Here is a 6,051-nt window from a genome sequence, read left to right on the forward strand (position 1 = left end):
GGCCGCCTCGCACCGTACAGCGTGCACGATCTCCCCAGTGGCACTGCACTCGCCGTTCAGGCTCCTGTTTTCCTCCGGAAGGTGACGCCCCGGGATGCCCGCCTGCCGGCACGGACGACGAGGAGGATTTCCCTTCCTCCGGGTGCCCTTCCCGCTGCGGGGCTTCCTATCTGGCTTCTCTCCCTCGATTGATTAAGTCCCTGGCCTTTGTACACACTGCCCGTCGCTACTACCGATTGGATGGTTTAGTGAGGTCCTTGGATCGGCCCCGCCGGGTTCGGCCAAGACCCATGGTGGAGAGCCGAGAAGACGATCGAACTTGACTATCTAGAGACAGTAAAAGTCGTAACAAGGTTTCCCTAGATGAACCTGTGGAAGGATCTTTAATGGGCGAGTGAAAAATACCGATGAGGTGCAGATCAGGAGGCCAGCCGCCCGCCAAATCCCCGAAGGGTACCGAACGTGATGGGGGCGGTGGTAGTTCTCTTTCTGCTTCGCCAGGGCGCTCCGCAGGGTGGGGACGGTGAGGGCACGTGAGGACAGCGGGCGGGCGACGTCGGGAGGGTGCGGGGAGCCCCTCTCGCTCCGTCGCCCAGGAAAAAGACGCCCGGCCTCGCGCCGACGATTGTTGCCCTGCCGCTGCCTGCCGAGGAAAAATAAGAAGCCCCCCGCGTACGCGAAAGGCCGTCCCGGGTACCATTCTCCTGTGCGCTCACACACCCCTCCCCGGGGTATGTGGGTCTGGGCGGTAGGTTGAGAAGCCTCGAGCCCTCCTTTGTTCTCCTCCCCGCTGGAGGGAGGGACGGGGAGGCCGAGCGCCCGGGCAACAGGGCCGAGATTTGAAAACAACCCTCCAAAGCATCCCAGTCTTTTGCGGCCGGCTGACACGAGAGTGAAAAGGGGGGCGCCTCCGAGTGTCCCCAAACCAGAAAGCGCGACTCTTAACGGTGGATCACTCGGCGCGCGCGTCGAAGAACGCAGCTAGCTGCGAGAATTAAGTGTGAATTGCAGGACACATTGATCATCGACACTTCGAACGCACCTTGCGGCCCCGGGGTGCTCCCGGGGCTATGCCTGTCTGAGGGTTGCCCCTCCATCTATCGCCTCCATGGCGCAGCTGGGGTCCCCTCGCAAGGGTGACAACGAGGGAGGCCTGAGGCTCCGTGCCCTGATGGTCTCTTCTCCTTTATCCCTTACGTCCCCCCAAGGCCAGACTCACCTGCCCTGGGCCCACCTGATGGGGTTTACCATCGTCACTCCCCCCGTTGCGACGTGAAACCCTGTGGCGCAATGAAGGTGAAGGCCGGGGCGCTCCGGCCGAGGTGGGATCCCGCCGCCCGCTCCGGGGGGTTGACACGGCGGGTGCACCATCGGCCCGCCTCTGTCGGGGAGGTGGAGCATGAGTGCGCGATAGGACCCGAAAGATGGTGAGCTATGCCTGGGCAGGACGAAGCCAGAGGAAACTCTGGTGGAGGTCCGCAGCGACCCTGATGTGCAAATTGGTCATCTGGGTATAGGGGCGTTTGTAGATGTGCTTGGCCCGTACGGGGATCGAACCCACGACCTTGGTGTTATTAGCACCACGCTCTAACCAACTGAGCTAAATGGCCATAGGTGTGGTCCCTGGGTATAGGGGCGAAAGACTCACGGAGACCACGGGCAGACGTACAGGGGCCTGATCAACCCCTGGACCGTACGGGCTGCTGTGCCTGCCGCAGGCGAGAAGCGAGAACCCCTTCGGGGCACGGAGACTACAACCGGACGTACGGGGGTCTGACCCACCCCTGGACCGTACGGTCTGCTGGCTGCCGTGCCTGGTGCAGGCGAGAAGCGGGAACCCCTTCGGGGCACGGAGACCACAACCGGACGTACGGGGGTCTGATCAACCCCTGTACCGTACGGGCTGCTGGCTGCCGTGCCGTCCTCAAATTGCTTGGCCTAAACAAAAGTCAATTTTTTGTGACAACAGTGATGACCGTGACATAGCACTGGAGGTGTACCCCAAGACAGTGACCTAAGTGTGGGTGAAGTCTGTGGTTCATGGGCGGAAAGTTGAATTTTGGGTGAAAAACCATACTTTCACACTTTGAAAATTTCAGACATGTGTCAGACTTCCAGGCAGGGGGAAACCGCTGGAGGTGTACCGAGGACACTTCCAGAAGCCTGGGGAAGCTTTTCTGGAAGAGTCCTTGACACTTGGAAAATTTTGGGCAATTTTCTGAGAAAAAAAAAAAATCACATTTCCCCTTACCCCCCACCCAAGAGGGGCTTCAATATGTTGCAGAGTACCCCGAAAGGGTCCCCAAAGTGGGAGAAAAGTGAGGCAAGTCAAAGAGGCAAAGATGAATGTACATTTGAATAATTTTATTAATGTCAGATAAAAATTGACATATTCACAAGGGCTTTGTTCTCCTGATTGGGATGAGCCGAATATTCTTGAGACTATACTCCTCAGTAGAATCGGATGACTCGGTATCACTTTCCGTGAGGTCTACCACCTCGTTATCCAATTCACTGGTTGATGCCATTACTGGCGACATAATTTTTGCGTCCTCATGATTTCCTGCGTTGAACACTAGCTCTTGGGCACGGCACATATCGGTCAGGGTCTTCTCCCGGTAAACTCTCTCGGCCACATCGTTTGTATGTGCCAAGTAGCGTGCAAACAAGCGCTTTTCGCAATCTGTGTATTGTGACAAAGTCCATGTCTCGCAAATCCGCCGTACAAGGTGGCTGGTGATGTTTGGGAGGTTGTAGCTACGGAGGAAAGCACATTGTTAGTACTGGTTGCTACTTATGGCTGTGGGTCACTTGACTTGTGGCTACCTTACCTTGAATGGTATCGTCTGAGTCTCATGGATGGATTTTTTATGACCTTCCCGGTACACGTCACGAAAAAGTTTGTGATAATCTTTCGGCCAAAGGTAAAGACCGGTCTGACATATTCCGCATACGCATTGAACCACTGAAAAAGAAAAAAAATATATATATATGTTACTCTCCAGTCTGGGGGCACCCCTCCAAAAGGTTTTACATGGGGACAAGAGAGTGTTTTGCTCCCCACAATGAGTGGGGTTGCCTGGGTTCCCTGGCTTTGAGAAAAGCTTACCGATTCCTCTTCCTCTGAAAGTACAAAAGTTGCTACCTGAGAGGTGGAGCACTTGTGAGTCTTCACACCCACAATTGTCTTGCGTCTTCCTTGGTACGTGTGATGGATCCTCTCATTCCACTCTGAAACCTACGATGTGAAAAAAAAAGGTGGAAAAATATTGAACCGGTTCAGCAAATACCGCTGACCCACAGGGCCCGACGACTTACCGTCATGTTACGAACAACACCTGGTCTTTGGAGATGTTTTAGAATCAGAAGGGCCTCGAGGTACAGTACCACTTCCCGGCGATCTACTTCTGATCCGCCATCTGTCACAGCCTCGATGCTAGCTAGAAATGTTGGCCTTGCCTCCTCCAGTATAATCTGGCAGTCCTTGGGTGACTTTGATGGCTTCATCAATAGATCGTACCTGTGGGGAAAAATAAAGGCAATTAACCAACATCCAAGGTTTGGTAACAATGCGCTGAATATTGGCTCTTTTGAACGGTGTACCTTTTACTTACAGACTCTCGGCAGGCTCCCTTGTACAATGATTTCTGAAGGTCTGTTGTAAAATTCATGAACACTTCGCATGCCTTATAAAGTTGAGGATTCTCTAGTCTCAGTTTGGTAGCCCTCATCTGATACATGGTAAATCTCCGTATATGCTTCAACATTTTGAGGGAGGTCTGGCTCGATAGATGGAGTTTTCCAAGTTGTTGAAAAAAATTATTAACCTGGTTTGGTTTTACGAGGTACTCCAGAGTTACAGATTTTGGGTTCACAAAAAATAGAAACCGTGCTACGTTTGATACCTCCTGTTGACAGTTTGGGACCCCATGGGTAACTGTTAGGTACGAGTGGAACCCCTTTAACATGGGGTGATTCAATGAGTGACGCTTGTACAATCCGGCGGCCTTGGTAGCCGTGCGGTTTTTGTCTTTCCATTCCCTTTTCTGGATACTTAAATTGCTGCCATCCATGACCTCCTCATTGCCTATGCGGTCAGAAATGCTCCCTGTGTGGTCAGGCTCAGGGCACGGGTCTCCCTCCCGACTGTCTACCGGCCGTAAAAGGAAAGGCACATCCATCTCATCCGAATCTAGCTTTGGCGTGGGGCATGGGTCTCCCTCCCGACTGTCTACTGGCCGTAAAAGGAAAGGCACATCCATCTCATCTGAATCTAGCTCTGGCGGGGGGCACGGGTCTCCCTCCAGACTGTCTCCCGGCCGTAAAAGGAAAGGCACATCCATCACATCTGAATCTAGCTCTGGCATGGAGCCTGGGCGGAGCTCCGGATTGTCAGTTGGTACCTGAGCGGGCCCTTCACAGGTCAGTGGTGTGATTTGTGACTCAAACCTAGGCTTGTTTGCTATCAAAAAGCCGCGACCTTCTAAGAAGGCTACAGTCTCCTCCAAGGATTGGAGGGGCTTGAGCTCACTGAATTGGATTGTTGTCCCCTTGTTGGCGATACAGCGAAGTTGATACTTTGCGGAGGCTATGGCGGTTTTTATCTCCGAATCACCGTGTGACCTCAGGCATACCCTTCTCAGATGTGTGGATATATATTTGGTTACCCTGTGGCACACGGGGCATGTAAGTGGTGTCCGTGGGTGCCTGCGGGGGAGACACAAGCAATAAAACCGGTCACCTTGCCAGCAAGTGTACAACTCCACTACAAGGTACATTCATGTGTCTCTACGTGGCCGACAAATGTCTTCTACTCACCGCTCCATTGCGAAGGGTTTCCCGCAGTCAAACAGAGCGTCTCGTAATAGTTTATTAAAGTGCCGTGTTTCTCTGTGTCTTGAACTGTGGCAAATGATTTTCCTCCGCGCGAGTCAGCCACGCAGGTGAAAGACGCCAGCTGAGGTGATTGAAATTAACCGGATGTGTTTTGCCGTACTCTGATATAGGTCACCACGGGGGTTGAGTCAGCCCAGGGGGTGGCACCTCCACGGTCGCTAAACATCCGTAGGGTTGATGATATATCCCTCTGCGGATTTTTCCGCTGCGGATTTGATAAATCCGCAGTGCTAAACCGCTGCGGATTTATGGCGGATTTACCGCGTTTTTTTCTGCGCATTTCACTGCGGTTTTACAACTGCGATTTTCTATTGGAGCAGTTGTAAAACCGCTGCGGAATCCGCACAAAAGAAGTGACATGCTGCGGAATGTAAACCGCTGCGTTTCCGTGCAGTTTTTCCGCAGCATGTGTACAGCGATTTTTGTTTCCCATAGGTTTACATTGAACTGTAAACTCATGGGAAACTGCTGCGGATCCGCAGCGTTTTCCGCAGCGTGTGCACATACCTTTAGAATTAGGCTATGTGCACACGGTGCGGATTTGGCTGCGGATTCGCAGCAGTGTTCCATCAGGTTTACAGTACCATGTAAACATATGAAAAACCAAATCCGCTGTGCCCATGGTGCGGAAAATACCGCGCGGAAACGCTGCGTTGTATTTTCCGCAGCATGTCAATTCTTTGTGCGGATTCCGCAGCGTTTTACACCTGTTCCTCAATAGGAATCCGCAGGTGAAATCCGCACAAAAAACACTGGAAATCCGCGGAAAATCCGCAGGTAAAACGCAGTGCCTTTTACCCACGGATTTTTCAAAAATGGTGCGGAAATATCTCACACGAATCCGCAATGTGGGCACATAGCCTTAGGGTTAGGGTTGGAATTAGGGTTGTGGTTAGGGTTAGGGGTGTGTTGGGGTTAGGGTTGTGGTTAGGGGTGTGTTGCGGTTAGGGTTGTGATTAGGGTTATGGCTACAGTTGGGATTAGAGTTAGGGGTGTGTTGGGGTTAGTGTTGGAGGTAGAATTGAGGGGTTACCACTGTTTAGGCACATCAGGGGTCTCCAAACGCAACATGGCGCCACCATTGATTCCAGCCAATCTCGTATTCAAAAAGTCAAATGGTGCTCCCTCACTTCCGAGCCCTGAAGTGTGCCCAAA

General features: G+C 52.7%; 1 non-coding gene across 1 annotated transcript; it reads left to right on the forward strand.

Annotated features, from left to right (window-relative positions):
- The first annotated feature begins 936 nt into the window (after positions 1-936).
- On the forward strand, positions 937-1,088 carry LOC138643648 (5.8S ribosomal RNA). Its single transcript, XR_011314233.1, has one exon. It is a non-coding gene; the product is annotated as a 5.8S ribosomal RNA (ribosomal RNA).
- The last annotated feature ends 4,963 nt before the right edge of the window (positions 1,089-6,051 follow it).

The sequence above is a fragment of the Ranitomeya imitator genome, chromosome 6 (assembly GCF_032444005.1).
Source record: "Ranitomeya imitator isolate aRanImi1 chromosome 6, aRanImi1.pri, whole genome shotgun sequence".
NCBI lineage: Eukaryota > Metazoa > Chordata > Amphibia > Anura > Dendrobatidae > Ranitomeya > Ranitomeya imitator.